This window comes from Rutidosis leptorrhynchoides, chromosome 4 (assembly GCF_046630445.1).
Source record: "Rutidosis leptorrhynchoides isolate AG116_Rl617_1_P2 chromosome 4, CSIRO_AGI_Rlap_v1, whole genome shotgun sequence".
Taxonomy (NCBI): Eukaryota; Viridiplantae; Streptophyta; class Magnoliopsida; order Asterales; family Asteraceae; genus Rutidosis; species Rutidosis leptorrhynchoides.
Window position 1 is genome coordinate 33,460,808 of NC_092336.1, and position 17,221 is coordinate 33,478,028.

At 32.4% G+C, this 17,221-nt stretch overlaps 1 long non-coding RNA gene across 1 annotated transcript; it reads left to right on the forward strand.

Moving 5' to 3' along the window:
- Positions 1–10,134: 10,134 nt before the first annotated feature.
- Positions 10,135–11,303, forward strand: LOC139844180 (uncharacterized). The gene is made up of 3 exons (XR_011757860.1): positions 10,135–10,303; positions 10,443–10,508; positions 10,977–11,303. It is a non-coding gene; the product is annotated as an uncharacterized lncRNA (long non-coding RNA).
- The last annotated feature ends 5,918 nt before the right edge of the window (positions 11,304–17,221 follow it).

Genomic DNA, 17,221 nt, shown 5'->3' on the forward strand with positions numbered 1-17,221 from the left:
AAACATAATAGCATTTTACTGGTAATACAGTTGACATGGTTCCTAAATCATTGGAAAGGTAATTGAAAATAGAAGAGTTATAATAACATCTAACCCTTCGGTTTGATGATGGTGTGGTGTTTGTAAATCGATCCGGGGTCGGGAACCACAAGAATGGTTGAAAGGGTTTGATGGTTCCTCGATGGTGGTTCCCGTATGGTGGTTCTCGGTTGTTGATGGTGAAATGGTTCTCGGATTTGCAGCAAACAAAAATGGGTTTAAGGTGGTGGTGCTTACAACCGTAACAAGTTTCTTGTGGTGGTTTTATAACCGAGAGGTGGTGATGGTTTATGTTACTCGATCAAAGGAAACAAATACAATGATTTTGGTGGTGATGAGTTGATGATCCGAGGTGGTTCAACGTTTGCAGAGGGTGGCATGAGGTTTGGTGATTGGAGAAGATGAAGTAAAATAGAGATGGGTGTTGTGATCTTTATGGTGGTTAGTGGTGGTCGTGTGGGTTATCGATGAAGTAAAAGGGAGCAAGCAAGCAAGTGATGGTTTATTGTTTTACAAATGAATCGATCCTAACTCTATATATCTATATACATATTGATATAGGTTGTTATATATGTATATGATATAATATATCATAACTCATGCATCATAGAAGAGTTAAAAAAATAAAACAGTGAAACACAGTAACATCCCACTTTAATAATAATTAGAATCTAAAACGTACACATACAGTAATCGAAATAGTAAACAAATAGTAATTAAAACACTTCTCGTGAGGATTATTTGTATATATGTTACCGACAGTTTTCACGGACTGTGTATCGCGCCCCGTTGTTCACTCAGTGGCGAATAAAAAGTCTTTAGAAAAATTTCATATTTTTATAACAATTATCTTTATTTATTTCAGTCACTATGGTATAAAATTCAATCATTAATTATTAAATAAAAAATACATCAACTGTCCCTCTCAATTTTGGGTATAATATAAAAAGTGTTAAAATTTAATAACTAAATCCTAAATACAATTTTAGTAAGCCTAAAATTTATAGAACTCATTTTCGGATCACCGTTTATTTTAAAATCACATAAGTTCGAATTAAGCTTCTCTAATTAATAATCGAAATGTCTAACGAGTATTACAATCATTTAATATTTATTTTTAATATACTTTATTTATATATATAGATATATTTTAGATAATAATTATTATAATATCCTATTTTTATTTTATTAATTTTTTAATAACAACATCATATAATACTTCAAATTATATTTTGAATTATTATTTATATATACATACACACATATCTAATTACAATTAATTGTTCGTGAATCGTTAGGCATGGTCAAAGAGTAATTGATTATATGAATATAGATTTTAAAACTTTCGAGACTCAACATTACAGATTTTTGCTTATCATGTCGGGAACATATAAAGATTAAAGTTTAAATTTGGTCGGAAATTTTCGGGTCATCACAGTACCTACCCGTTAAAGAAATTTCGTCCTCAAAATTTGATAGAGGTCGTCATGGATAACAATAAGAATGTTTTCATGACAAATATGGGTTGATAAATAGAGTTTTATCATCATTGAGTAATATGGATAAAATCATTTGATTTTGTGAAGAGTACAAGTGAAGCTATCACAAGAGAGTGAAATAAGTAATTGTAGATTCGTCGTATCTGTTGACGTGGATAGGATTGATTTCCAAGTTCAAGAGATTTGGGGAAAATCTTCGTAATAAGATTTGATTCCTCGGTAATTAAGGAAATTAGGATCCTCTTTGATTAAATGCGATGATCTATCTTGATTGCTTTGTCTGATATTTCACTATAAATCCACCCTCTTTGTTTCCTTATTTTCACAACTCGATTTGACTTGTCAAATTATCAGAAATCACGAGAAAAGATAGAACTATCAAGAATATATTTTCTTGATATGTGCAGAAGTTAATTTGAATGAAAGAGTTATGTAACACGACACGTGATGACGATATGATCTGTGAATCATCACTTTTCATTAGAAACTCAGCATGACTTACTGTAATATAATCACGTTGATCAAGTGTTATTATATTATTCTAATTCATGCATCAATTTCTTTACATTTCTCCAGAATTTATTCATAAATTAAACTTAGATTTTACAGAAGTTTCCAATATAATGAAACACAGGAAGTACGAAGAGGTATATAATTTCGGATGAGAATATTTATGAAAATATCCTCAGAAATATCGAAGATATTGATGATGATATTTTTGAATTTCTAAGTTCGATGGTTGATGAAGAAAGATTTTTTTTGCAAGATTTTAACATGACTTCGGAGCAAGATATTCTCTAAAGATTTCAACGGATCCAGAATTATCTGGATTCTTTGAATATAGGGGATGGTCCTTGTATTTGTCCTTGGTCTCCTTCGTGATTAGCTCAATCCGTTTTCCAGTTCCAACTTTTCTGAGCTTTTCCAACATACTATTCTTTATCATCAAATTTCCAACGATTAAGGTCGTTTACGGTTGTCTACGGTTTCTGCTGCTTCATTCAGCTTTTTCAACATTCAGAGTATTGATTTGTAGACTGAGTGCTTTTCAGGATTTCAGATGAATGATCATAATTCTAAGAGATGAATGTTATACATATAACTGTTGATGTAGATATGCTGTGAGTTTTCAAAGTACTGATTGCTGATTCCCGGTAATTGGTATGGCAGTTCTCGTTACAAGATGCGGATGAGTATATGATAGGGTTTCAATGAATAAATACAATGATTTATCGGAGAGATTTAAGCCAAGAAGCAACAAGGTTGCTGGTACGTCTGCTGGTAATATGGTAGAATATGAAAGGTTCCCCGGTAACAATAAAAGAGCACGCATATATATCAAATTTATAATAAGGTTAATCCAAATGAAAAGTCGAAGTTGACTTGTTGGAGCTGTGACAAAATTTACTAATTTGAAAAGGAATTGCAAAGTTATTTTCGGTAATAACAACGCCAAAGAAGCTAGCACAAATACGTGTTAAACGTTTACTCAGGTTCCTAGTGTTTTCAGATGCATAACTATATGCATAAGTTCTTCCTTTCGTAGATGAAGTGCGGTTGGTTCATCCTCTCGATTGAGGTGTTTTCAAGAGTCATGAAAGGTTTGAACGCATATTGTAATTTTCAAGATACAAATGAGGTTTAAGATGAAGTCAAGTGGCAAACTTGAAGAATTGTTTAGTTTCATATATTATAATCAATATTTTAATTCATTTTAATTGTCCAATGTTATTAGTCCACAGTCGAGATTCCACAGTTGACAGTCCAATAATTCATATATAGTTTAATATATAATATTCGAATTAATTAATACTTATCGTGACCCGTGTACATGTCTCAGACTCGATCACAACTCAAAGTATATATATTATTATAGAATCAACCTCAACCCTGTATAGAGAACTCGATTGTTACTGCATATAGAGTGTCTATGGTTATTCCAAATAATATATATATATATATACGTCGATATGATATGTCAAAACCTTGTATACGTGTCCCGATATTTAAAGTGCGTAAAATAAATACAGAAATTAAATGAAGATAAATAAAAATGCGTAAAGTAAATAACAGAAATTAAATGACGATAAATAAAACTGCGAGAATTAAAATTGCGATAAATTAAATGGCGATACTTAAAAGGTAATACGGAATTAACAGTTAGCTAGGAACAGTTAGCGTGGATTCTTAACAAAATTCTTTTCATAGTTAAATTGTTTGTTTCTAACAAATTTTATTTTGTCAAATGTTTTCTTCATTATGCCACTTGTTGGATTCTGATAGGTCAAAATCCAAATATGAAATTGAAAAAAAAAAATGGTTATTCTGCGGCGAACGGATTTGAATCTCTGTAGATGTAAGTAGGATAGTAAATGGATGTTGAATCAGATTCGAAGAATGTGCAGTATAACCTATTAAAGTGAAATCTAAATATTCCTCGGGTATTACCTACCCGTTAAAATATTTTCACCATTAACAGTTTTTACGAAAGAATTTTTAATTACAATCTTTATGAAAATATACTTACAAATATATTTTCTTCAGATGTAATCATAGATTTAATGAGTTAATATAATATTAATCTCATTTGATTTACCGTTAGAACTAGAATATATAATCTCTAAAACATTGAAGATTACATAATCGTCATGTCGAACGAAGATAAATGATGTAGAACGATTCGCAGATTGATGATTATGCTCGAGGTACATAATTAGATGTTGAGGTGTATGATGTGAACTTGAGTTTTTGGTGGTACTGGTACTGATGTTGGTGCTGGTGATGTTGCTGAAGCTGGTACGTTTTGCACCATATTCTCCAAATTGATTACTAGAGCGCGAAGTTCATTGACTTCTTGTATTACTCCGGGATGATTGTCGGTCGGAACGAGCGGATGAATAAGGTTTAGAATCTGAGTTATGATATAGTCGTGGCGAGATATTCGAGAAATGAGGGTGAAAATGGTGTTACGAACAGGTTCGCCGGTAAGTGCTTCAAGTTCTTCGCCAAAAGGTGAATTCGGTTAGTGGAAGGGATCGCCTTCTGTGCGTCTCCATTGATTAAGTCGACTACGAATCCATCAGATGAATTAGGGATGGTTGATTGGTTGATTCATTCTGCTGACGTTGCTTCCGGAGCTTAGATGACTATCCATTCGGAATAACTATCGGGATAACTATCGGAATAGCTGTCGAAGTCTAAGGGACTCGAACTGGTTAAGGGATTCATCTCGTAGGATCAGATGAAGGATTTTCGATAAGAAATAGATTATAGGATGTAGATTAGTACCCTGCAATACATAATTTACATATGCATATATATATTACTAAAATCTCATAAGTTACAGAGGAATCTACGGAAGCTGTCAGGCAAAGGTAACAATAACAGATACTCTAAGATATGAATTGTCAGATACGCTAAGATATGAATGTTGTCTATACACTATTCATGCAGTCAATGCATTAAAATGTGTCCAGACTAAGAATGATAATCAAATGATTCCCTAAGAATGATATTCAGGTAATTTTCGACACGAAATGATAAGCAAAACTTTTGACATGCAGACACGGTCGAAGTCCAGACTCACTAATGCATCCTAACGACTTATCAGTTATACACACTAATGCAGACCTGGTTCTCTAAGACCACCGCTCTGATACCAACTGAAAGGACCCGTCCTAAACCATCTGGACGAAGTCACCAACAACTGGTTCCATTGCGATGATCGACTCCAAATACTGTCTTTAAAATGAGCAAATGCACAGCGGAACGTTTCTTTCATACCTGAGAATAAACATGCTTTCAAGTGTCAACCAAAAGGTTGGTGAGTTCATTAGTTTATCATAAATAATCATTTCATAATTTTAATAGACCACAAGATTTCATATTTCCATTTCTCATAAACATACGTCCCATGCATAGAGACAAAAATATCATTCATATGGATTGAACACCTGGTAACCGACATTCACAATTTGTATATAAGAATATCCCCATCATTCCGGGATCCTCCTTCGGACATGATATAAATTTCGAAGTACTAAAGCATCCGGTACTTTGGATGGGGCTTGTTGGGCCCGATAGATCTATCTTTAGGATTCGCGTCAATTAGGGTGTCTGTTCCCTAATTCTTAGATTACCAGACTATAAAGGGGCATATTCAGTTTAATAATCCAACCATAGAATGTAGTTTCATTTACTTGTGTCTATTTCGTAAAACATTTATAAAGCAGCGCATGTATTCTCAGTCCCAAAAATATATATTGCAAAAACATTTAAAAAGGGAGCAAATGAAACTCACGCATATAAATAATGTAAAACAGTTAATAAAACATTTGCATGTATTCTCAGCTCAAAAATGTAATGAGTAAAAAAAAGAGCAAATGAAACTCACGCATATAAATATGGTAAAACAATTGATAAAGCATTTTGCATGTATTCTCAGCCCCAAAATGTATATAAAAAGGGAATAATGAAACTCACCATACTGTATTTTGTAGTAAAAATACATATGACGTCATTTAACAAGAGTAGGGTTGACCTCGGATTCACGAACCTATATTATTCATATATTTATTAACACATAGAATTGTAATCAAATAAGTTTACATATTTTCATTGGTGATATACTTGTTGTATTTAATAATTTATAGGTTTTATTAATTAATTAAGTATGTTTATTTTATATACACTTTTAAATGAATAAATAATAAAAAATTTAATATAGTTATGTTATGTGTATTAAATATATTTTTAAGTAACCATTATTTATATGATAAAATAATATTGATAATAATAAATAAAAAGTTGTTTCCATTTATAATAATAATAATAGTAGTTCTTATGATAATTTTACTAAAATGAATGTTTTTAAATAAAATGATAGTTTTTCTACTAATGATTCTTTTAAATAATTATTTGTTGTAACAACAATAATAATACTTATAATAATAATAAGATGAACAAATAACTACCTCAAATGGGAAGAGCTAAAAAAAATAAACTGCTTTGGCCCAGGTTCGAACCCAAGACCTCTCGTTAACCCACAAACTGATCCAACCACTTGACTAATTCTGTTTTTCTGAATATAAGCGAAACCAAAATTTATTTAACTTGATTACTTCTGCTTTTCTATCTTCTTCTACTTAATCTCTTCGGCCCAATAGTAACTACGGCCCAACAGTAGTTTCACGAGCCCAACAAACAAAGTAAACCCTCGGCCCAAAATAAAGAATAAATACTCGATCCAAAAGCCAAAACAAGCTCCTGGCCCAAGTAATTGAATTTTGTTATATAATTCGAGAGTAAAAAAAATAATATACAGCTGGATGTTATAAGGCTTTGTGGGGTTCGATTCTTTCAAGGAATATTAAAGAAGCAACAACATCAATCATCATCTTCATCATTATGTCAATATAATTATCAACAGACCATCAATATTATATTTAACATCTCACTTCATTTTCATCGACTACAACCAGGAAAAATAATATAAAGCAGCAAGTGTACGGAACTCAATTGTTTCAGTTTTTGGATCGTGAATTTAACAGAAGACAACAATAGCCTTTTTGATGGAGATTGAACCCGTATAGTAGGAACAAAGGAGACTGGTAACAGTAACAGGAAGAGGACGAACAAAGCAATAAAAACCGCTTGAAATAGCAGGTAACGGGTGACTCGAATTGAAACGGAAATAAGAGAGATAGTGAGATAGGGAGAGAGATGATAAGGGTGGTGTGTCCATGGTGGTTCCCGCCGTGAGGTGGTGATGGTTTCATGAAGATGACGTGGGTTTTGATTATTTCGGTGATGGTTGGTTGCCCTAGGGTGACGGATGGTTAAGTTAGGAGGTGGTGTCGAAGGTGGTTTAAGGCGGTTATGGGTGATGTTTATTTCAGGCCAAAACAATGATTCGATTAATGGTGATGATGGGTGTTAATTGTGAATTGAAACATAATAGCATTTTACTGGTAATACAGTTGACATGGTCCCTAAATCATTGGAAAGGTAATTGAAAATAGAAGAGTTATAATAACATCTAACCCTTCGGTTTGATGATGGTGTGGTGTTTGCAAATCGATCCGGGGTCGGGAACAACAAGAATGGTTGAAAGGGTTTGATGGTTCCTCGATGGTGGTTCCCGTATGGTGGTTCTCGGTTGTTGATGGTGAAATGGTTCTCGGATTTGCAGCAAACATAAATGGGTTTAAGGTGGTGGTGCTTACAACCGTAACAAGTTTCTTGTGGTGGTTTTATAACCGAGAGGTGGTGATGGTTTATGTTGCTCGATCAAAGGAAACAAATACAATGATTTTGGTGGTGATGAGTTGATGATCCGAGGTGGTTCAACGTTTGCAGAGGGTGGCATGAGGTTTGGTGATTGGAGAAGATGAAGTAAAATAGAGATGGGTGTTGTGATCTTTATGGTGGTTAGTGGTGGTCGTGTGGGTTATCGATGAAGTAAAAGGGAGCAAGCAAGCAAGTGATGGTTTATTGTTTTACAAATGAATCGATCCTAACTCTATATATCTATATACATATTGATATAGGTTGTTATATATGTATATGATATAATATATCATAACTCATGCATCATAGAAGAGTTAAAAAAATAAAACAGTGAAACACAGTAACATCCCACTTTAATAATAATTAGAATCTAAAACGTACACATACAGTAATCGAAATAGTAAAAGAATAGTAATTAAAACACTTCTCGTGAGGATTATTTGTATATATGTTACCGACAGTTTTCACGGACTGTGTATCGTGCCCCGTTGTTCACTCAGTGGCGAATAAAAAGTCTTCAGAAAAATTTCATATTTTTATAACAATTATCTTTATTTATTTCAGTCACTATGGTATAAAATTCAATCATTAATTATTAAATAAAAAAATACATCAACTGTCCCTCTCAATTTTGGGTATAATATAAAAAGTGTTAAAATTTAATAACTAAATCCTAAATACAATTTTAGTAAGCCTAAAATTTATAGAACTCATTTTCGGATCACCGTTTATTTTAAAATCACATAAGTTCGAATTAAGCTTCTCTAATTAATAATCGAAACGTCTAACGAGTATTACAATCATTTAATATTTATTTTTAATATACTTTATTTATATATATAGATATATTTTAGATAATAATTATTATAATATCCTATTTTTATTTTATTAATTTTTTAATAACAACATCATATAATACTTCAAATTATATTTTGAATTATTATCTATATATACATACACACATATCTAATTACAATTAATTGTTCGTGAATCGTTAGGCATGGTCAAAGAGTAATTGATTATATGAATATAGATTTTAAAACTTTCGAGACTCAACATTACAGATTTTTGCTTATCGTGTCGGGAACATATAAAGATTAAAGTTTAAATTTGGTCGGAAATTTCCGGGTCATCACACTCAGGTCCTTAAGAAAGTCTTCTGTTGTTGCATTATCTGAGCAAGCTGTGCATGGAGTCTCATACTTTTATTTAAATAAAGTGTTGCATTCAATAAAACCTTTATCATGTATTATATTCGACTGTTACGTCACGTGTGTAGTATTTGGAAATCGATGTATTTTGGGGATTATTTCTTAAATAATCGCCCACTTGTTTAAAATATTAATTATGTATAATAATGATGTGCTTTTTATGAAACGAATGCAATATTTTCTAAAACGTATCATATAGAGGTCAAATACCTCGCTATGGAACCAATGAGAACGTACTGTGTTTATAGTAATATGGACGGGTCGTTTCAGCTTTCAATTTCTGATTCATAACGATATCATAAAATCGATTCCAAGATAACATTCATACCTCACTTATGGATCTGTAGTGAAACTCAACATTTATACTCTATATTAGTAAATTCATAAACTTACCGCTAATTATGCTTTGATTGAGGGCAACCACACCACTTCATTTTTCAAGATAGAACCAATCCAAAACTTGATCGGTTACTCATAATTGGATCGATGCAATTTCTTTTTCTTTTCTTTTTTTTTTTATTTCGTTTCATAAGGGCAGTGGAGTAATTAAGTACGTTAACTGCCCATTAAAATTCCTAATGATGCGATCAAGTATTTCAATGGCTGTGATTAAAGCATATAATTGTCATCTAGAGGGTAGGCGTTTGACAAGTGGCAATTTTTTATGTTTGATGTCATCATAATAGTTTTCTAATTGGAGATAAGAGAGATTACGAGATGGAAAATTTATCATTTTTCTTAAGGTATTATGTATTTTTTTTCCCCGACCTTTAAATTTAAACTTTTTTGTTTGTAATATATAAGTAAAAAATTATAAATATTCAATTATAATCTGTTTTTATTTATGATTTGAGTTACGCACCTGATCGAGTCTTTTGATTTTCTCATCTATTACATGCTTTTAAATTGCCAACTTAATGAGATCATGAAATAATATTCACCATACCTTAAAAATTAAAAATGGACAGCTGTCACTTCCTGAATATCACTAGATGACATCATTCATTAAATTAAATTTAATCATTTTAATTAAATAAAAATAATACGGAGTATAATTAAAGTTTTAAAACCCTAAAAAAACAAGCTGAGTTAAAGTCTTTATGAACTACCTTGCACGCTTTCATAATCTTTCTGCAGATACTCTCACACGTGCCCCTTACCAAGCATGCGCTGCATCTTTCCAAGGAAAGTGAAGAGGGTGAAACTGAAATTGAAGAGACAGATTATGAAATCAGAATCAAAAACTCTACATTCAATATTAATCATGTAGTAACTACTTATTTTCTTTTGCTTTTCTCCTAATCAATCTCCATGACACCGATTATTATCAGGTAACTAAAATATTTATTGAAGAAGAAAAATCTTTCCGGTATTTATTTGATTTGATGTAATTTTATTGTTGCAGAAGATGAAGCATAGATAATCTGGAGAACAAAGATCCAACTTTGCGATTTTCGATTTGGGACTAAAGGTATTTGCGCTACTTTTAAACTTCTGATGGTGATGTGTATGCAAGGAATTTACTTTTTGATTGGATGTAAATCATGTTTTAAGAAATATGGGATGATAGCATTTCATTAGTTTGTTTTTTTTAGCTCTTTTTAGTATTTGAGTTTAAAAGTATATGTAATATCATAAACAAATCTAATGGAACTTACCTTTCTTTGTTGAACACAGACTATGTGTTTGGTGAAATGTCTAAAGGAATTTTTTTTAATGTTGTCAATTTCCATAAATGGTGGAAATTGTTTAAATGATGGAAATTGACTGATGAGGGTGTTGAATGATGTGAGATTGTTAGATTACTTTGATACTTGAAGTATACTAACAAATGTATGTTGGTACTTGATGCATTTAAAACAGATGAGTTTATATTGAATTGTCAATGTATGTTGGTAATTGAACAATTTTAGTGTTCTTTGTGATTGTGTTATTGTAGGTGATCTAGAAATACCCAGTTGTCCCGATAGCAGAAGCATACAGGGGCCTAAATGGCTTGGTGCAAGGGGGTTCTTATGAACCCATTGAAATTTTAAATTTTAGAGTTAATTTTTGGATTTTTTCTTTTTTGAACCCAGCCCAATTGTCTAATTTCCAAAGGGGGTTATCACTAAAATGCCCATAAAAGGCACCTTACGTCCTTGCGTCCTAGGAAGCAAGGTCGCAAGAGGCACCTTGCGGCCTTGCATCCACCGGGAAGCAAGGTCGCAAACAGGCACCTTGCGCCCTTGCGCCTTGCGCGAGCAAATTGTCAACTTTTTTTTCTATGGGTTCTGAGTTAAAAAGGGAAGAAAAATGGGCATTTTAGACCGGGAAGCAAGGTCGCAAACAGGCACCTTGCGCCCTTGCGCCTTGCGCGAGCAAATTGTCAACTTTTTTTTCTATGGGTTCTGAGTTAAATTTTGGGCCTAACAAGTCAGTAGTCATAAATAAACCCAATTGATGATCCAATTGTATATGTACATATACAATGTATACGCATATTCTCTAATCCCTGTGTTCTTGAAAGTTACGACCTACGACACTGACCAAGGGCGATCGGAAAAGACTCGAAGAGAAATTCGTCAAGAAAGCCTTCAATTTTTGTAGCCTAATCGAACATTACCCAAATCTAAGGGAATTTTTGTGTGTTTGAGACGAAAATTGTAAAGTCAAATTTACGCAATCGTATTGGGGAGGAGGTTTCTTAATGCTTGTGTAATATGTGCCGTTGAAAGAGAAGCTCTCACAAAAGTTAAAGACAAAGATGTAATTCAACGTTTTAAAAAGATGCGTCATCGTAAAGGAAATGTGTAGTTTTGTGGAGTTTGTAAACATATTTTGTGTAGTTTTGTGGGAGATATTTTTTGAGGAGATATTGTGTAATTTTTTGAGTAAATTTTGTTCACTTTTACTCTTTTTTTAAGATGCTTATGCAACTGTTAATGTGATGCACTTTTTATGTTGTATGAACTATTTTGTGTTCAAAATTTAACGATAAAATTAGTTTATCATAATAATTGTTGTAAATTTTTTGACCCCGGTGAAAAATATCTCTAGTTCCGCCACTGGCAGCATATACCACACTGAACATAGGAAAACAGATAATAGACGAAATCAAGTTTAACCTATCTTTTGGTTTGTTCATCTCCTCCACTCTTTAACAGAGATCGATAGAGGTAAGATGTATTTGATTATATTTAGTGTTTTTGTATTTTGCATATATCGACTACAAATACATATGGACTTATGGTTTGTAACTAACAAGTTAATGGGTTTTGTAAAGCGAAAGAAGCAAGCAAATCGTTTTCTAAAGGTCAATGGAAGTTCACAATGATTGTCACTGAAGTTGTTGCTTATTAGGTGTTTGATGAAATGCTTACACGTTCATATTAATTCATTACTACTTTATTTTTTAAAGTTATTATTTTCAATATTGTATCATATGAATTGACAAGAAACATGCTTACCATGTGTTCGATGAAATGTCTCAATGGCTTTGTTTTAATTTTACTGATTTGTGTATTGATATTGATATTTTGTTAGATATATTTCAATCATGTACAAGAGAAGGTTGAGGGGTTTCTTGGTTTTGAAACTTCGAAGTTGAGGAAGGCTAAGAATTTGAAAAGTTTGAAGGACTTGCAATATATTTTTAATATAATGATACAAGGTCTGCATTTTTTTACTGTTTTATTATCTCTGCTTTTACTATGCACTCTAATGTTAATCTTTGTATATGTATATATGCTCAGTTATTAGTTGAGCTGTGGAGGCCATTCATGATAAAAACACAACAGCAGTTGTGCTACATTAGTATATCTGTATGTGTAATTTGATACTAATGTATGTGGTATTTATGCTTTTGCATAAAACCAGAATTGAGATGAGTGAGTACAAAATTAATTCTCGGTCGCGTGATACAATATTTTATCATTGGGTCTTTGCATATTTGCTTCATGCTTACAACTAGGTGGCATTAGTAAGCATTTTTATGTGAAGCAAAATTATACTAAGATTATAATATAGCACAATTTGTTAAACACATGTTCATTTTTTTTTTCTTTCAAAGATACATTTAGTTTTTAGATTTTGAAGCATAAACTCATACTTGAAAAAAATCTATTCATCTGTTGTGGCATTGATACGTGTTCTTTAGTTTTTAGGGTTATATATTTTCTGTTTTTTTTTTTTTTGGGGGGAAATTCAGTTGTTTTTAGCATGTTAGCATCTTTTTTGTATGTTTGTTAATTAAGTTTTTTGCTGTAAAAAATGTGTGTTCTACTGCATAAAACAACATTTCTTGCACATGCTCGCCTTTCATGAAATGTAAGAAAGTTTAAGTGGTTTGTGTGTGAATGATCGGTCTGTGTGTAGTAATGTGGTGGTACAAAATGGGCAGATTTAACCGCTGTTGTATAGTGGTTTTCATCCAGAAAGGACTGATAGGTGCAGCAGTATAAGAGTTTAATTTAGATGGTCTAGCTGATCTTTGGCATTAGATTGAGTGTATGCAGGCCCGGCCCAAAGGTAGTGCAAGTTGCACATTTGCACAGGGCCCATATTTTTCGGGGGCCCATAGTAGTGTTGACTTGGCCCAAGTAGAATTTATAGCTTTGAATTTTAAAAACAGCCCAACATAAGTTAACCATGAACTGTTGTCCTTATTAGAGTGCTCCCAATAGTGACAGGATGTCTTCCAGAACTAACCAACCATTCAGCGCCACATCAGCACCTCCATCTCACTTCCTTCTCAGGACTAAACTCATGACTAAACACTACCAACAAAGACACTCCTCCTTCCATTTTTTTTATTTTATTTTTGAATTATTTTATGTTATCAAAAAATTACAATTATTTAAATAAAACTAAACTTTTATTAAAAAAAACCAAAGAGCCAATGGCTTGGCGGTATCGAGGTCACCCTTACAACCTTGAGGTTGAGGGTTCGAGCCCTGCTTAGGACAATTCGTGGTGTATATATTTGAGTTAGATTTAGGTGGGTGTGTGAGTTTGCCTTTCAAAAAAAAAAAAAAAAAAAAAAAAAAAAACTTTTATTAAAAATTAAAAAACATTACAATAATTAAAATAAAAAGTACATTAAAATAAAAATACAATTAAAATAAAAATACAATTAAAAATTAAATTACATTAAAACATCAATTAAAAGACCTATTCTTCATCGTCGTCTTCTTGATCTTCTTCGTGATCTTCTTCATCCTCGTCATCGGGAATGTGTGAAGGTCCGGCGTCATCTTGGTTGTTTGGATTTCTTGTGGGATCATGTCGTATGCGATAATTTGGTGAAAGATTATGAATGTGTTCTACAAGCATATGTTTTAGTAGTTGATGAATGCCCGCATCTCTTATTTCCGAGTCCACTCGCATATGCCCACATCTTGTGCAGTTGGTCGTCTCAAATATTCGGGACCGTACAAGTGGAAAATACATTTGCAAAAATTGTTTAAACAATCATATGAGGTTTGTTCACCCATATGCAAATACTCATCAAAAACATCGGCCGAAGCGGCATAAGCTAGTTGACTTATGGCGGATGTTACTTTTTGAACAATATTAAAACCAAGTAATCCGGTAGCATCACGTTTTTGAATAAAATAAGTAAAATATTTAGGAACCGGAGTTTGAGAAAAGTTTAATATACCTTGACATATACGAAGAAATAGAGGTTTGCTCATTCGATAACGATTACGAAAATAATCGTCCGGAAATGTGGGATTGTCGGAGAAATAATCATTCCATAAAGCCAATGCACGACCCTGACGATCTCTATGTAAATATCTTCTAGGTGCCCGTGGTATTTGTTCTACTTCTTCGTTATCACTTAATTCATCTAGCGCGTCAATGACTTCGAGTGCTCGATTCGTAGTCGTATTTCTGATCGATAATACCATATTTACGTCGGGATCGGAATCGGAACTCATATTGTTTATTTGAGTATAAAAATGATGAAATGGGTAGAAAATATGAAATGAGAGTGTATGTTTGTGTATGTAAAAATATTGTTTGGTGTGTATATATAGTGTAAAAAAGGAAAAAAAAAAAAAAAACAAAAAAAATGAAGTAGCCGTTGGATGTAAATTCGAAATTTTTTTTTTTCCTCAGCCATTTACGTCCACAAAAATGCTCAAGATAGTAAAGGACTTGGGCGAATCAATCTGGGGGAGACCTGGGCGGGGGTGGTGCCAACAGCGCTCAGGGTGGGCAAACCAGGGAGAACCGTTGGGATCCCTCTTATTATCTTTTGAAAATGTTAGAAGTCAATTATACCACCAATATTTTATCCCATCTATCGATGTGGGATACTACAATTTCTTTGTATTCAGATTTTTACTACGATATTTTTTTTAAAAGGTGGTTATTTTATTTAATCCAAAATACTTGATACATCCTACACTGCTCGAATATTACAACCCAAAGCTATTTTAAAAATATACAAAATTAAACAATTGCTAACAACTAAAGTTAATGAAAAAAAATACACATTCGCAAAACTAAATTCGATAACTTTTAGGGAGGTGATACTCACACACTCCTTTTTGATCCATACACACTTTTTATCATAATACTTACAATTATATCCCTAAATTTACCTAGGAAATTGAACCTGTATTATCATAAGTAAGGGTATATTAGTAAGTTAGTGTGTATGGATCAAAAAAGAGTGTGTGAGTATCACCTCCCTTACTTTTAGGGGCTTTTTTTTTCGTCTCGCTCTGGGCACTTAAATTCTCGGGACCGGCCCTGAGTGTATGGTGTAGTCTTTTTGTGTATACAGTGACATTTGACCAATCTAAAGAGATGGAATGAAAATGAGGTAATTAATCAATTTCAGTAGGAGTACTTTTAAAGATCAAGCCTTTGACCTTTGATTAATGACTTCACCATGGAGATGGTTTTCCTAAATGTGTTATACTGTTATATAAGTGGTCCCTTCCTTTAGGATTGTTACTGATTTGTAATTTGTAATGAATCATGTATATCTTTTGTCAGATTTATGAAGATGTGCAAAGACATAATGAACTTTTTTGGCAGCTAGGTTAGACGCAAATGAACATAATGCACGATGAGGTAAATATTTTTCAATATGTATTCTATCAGTTGCTAATATGGAACAAAATAAGACACCAAATTTTGAACAACAAATTTTTCAATAGGTAAATATTTTTCAATATGTATATGTATTATATCAGTTGTTTTTTTTTTTCTTCTCATAACTGTTGTTAAGGACAAGCAATTACCCTCACTTACTATGTTCAAGAAGGTGATATGTTGGGCATAACATGCTAACGCATAACTGATCTTTTATGTGTAACTAATTGTTTTGTGGGTGGTTATTTTGACCCATTTGCATTTCAATGGATCAATTGTGAAACTAATTATTGATTAGAGTAAATGGATAACACAAAAACACATATTTTTTTTTGTGTGTGCAAGTTAACATATGTGAAGTTGGAATAATGGATTTTTGGCTGACTGAAACAAACTTTTTTTTTTGTCTACATGACCACTTTTTTTTTTTTAACTTATATAAGAATAGTCAACTTTAATATATTATTTAAAACTATCATTTAACTAACCCGTGAATATATAATCACTATTGATCACTCATGTTCATAGGATGGAAGACTGGCATGTAATGCCATTGGAGAAGTGTGGGTTTAAGGTTCAAGTATGTTATACTCTGTATGTCATATACTCTCTTATCCAAAGTGTTTGAAAGAAGCTGAGATTATACCTCAATATTGAAGGTCAATATTGTTAAGAACGATAGTTGAGATTATTCCGAAAGCCTATTTGGTTGGAATATTACAGTTGACATCTACAAAACATGTGACCTCTAACATTGTAAGTTTATTTGAGTAGAAGTTTATAGCATGTGTTTATTACACATTTGTTGTCGTGAAACTGATGATGCTTTTTCTAAAGATTCGTGTAGTGTGTTCATCATGTTACGTTAATATTAAAGATTCGTGTGACATGCCTACTCTTAAAATTGTATTTTAAGATGGTTTTTAGAGACATAACATTTGTTTTTCCTGAAAAATGCAGGCAATAGATTTTGAGAATCATCTTTTTAGCAATCTGCAACTGCAGTGGCATCTAAAAGATGGCTTACGGCTGATGCAATATATATGTAACAAAACCATTGACAACACTTTAGCTATTGACAATCATTTTACGGCT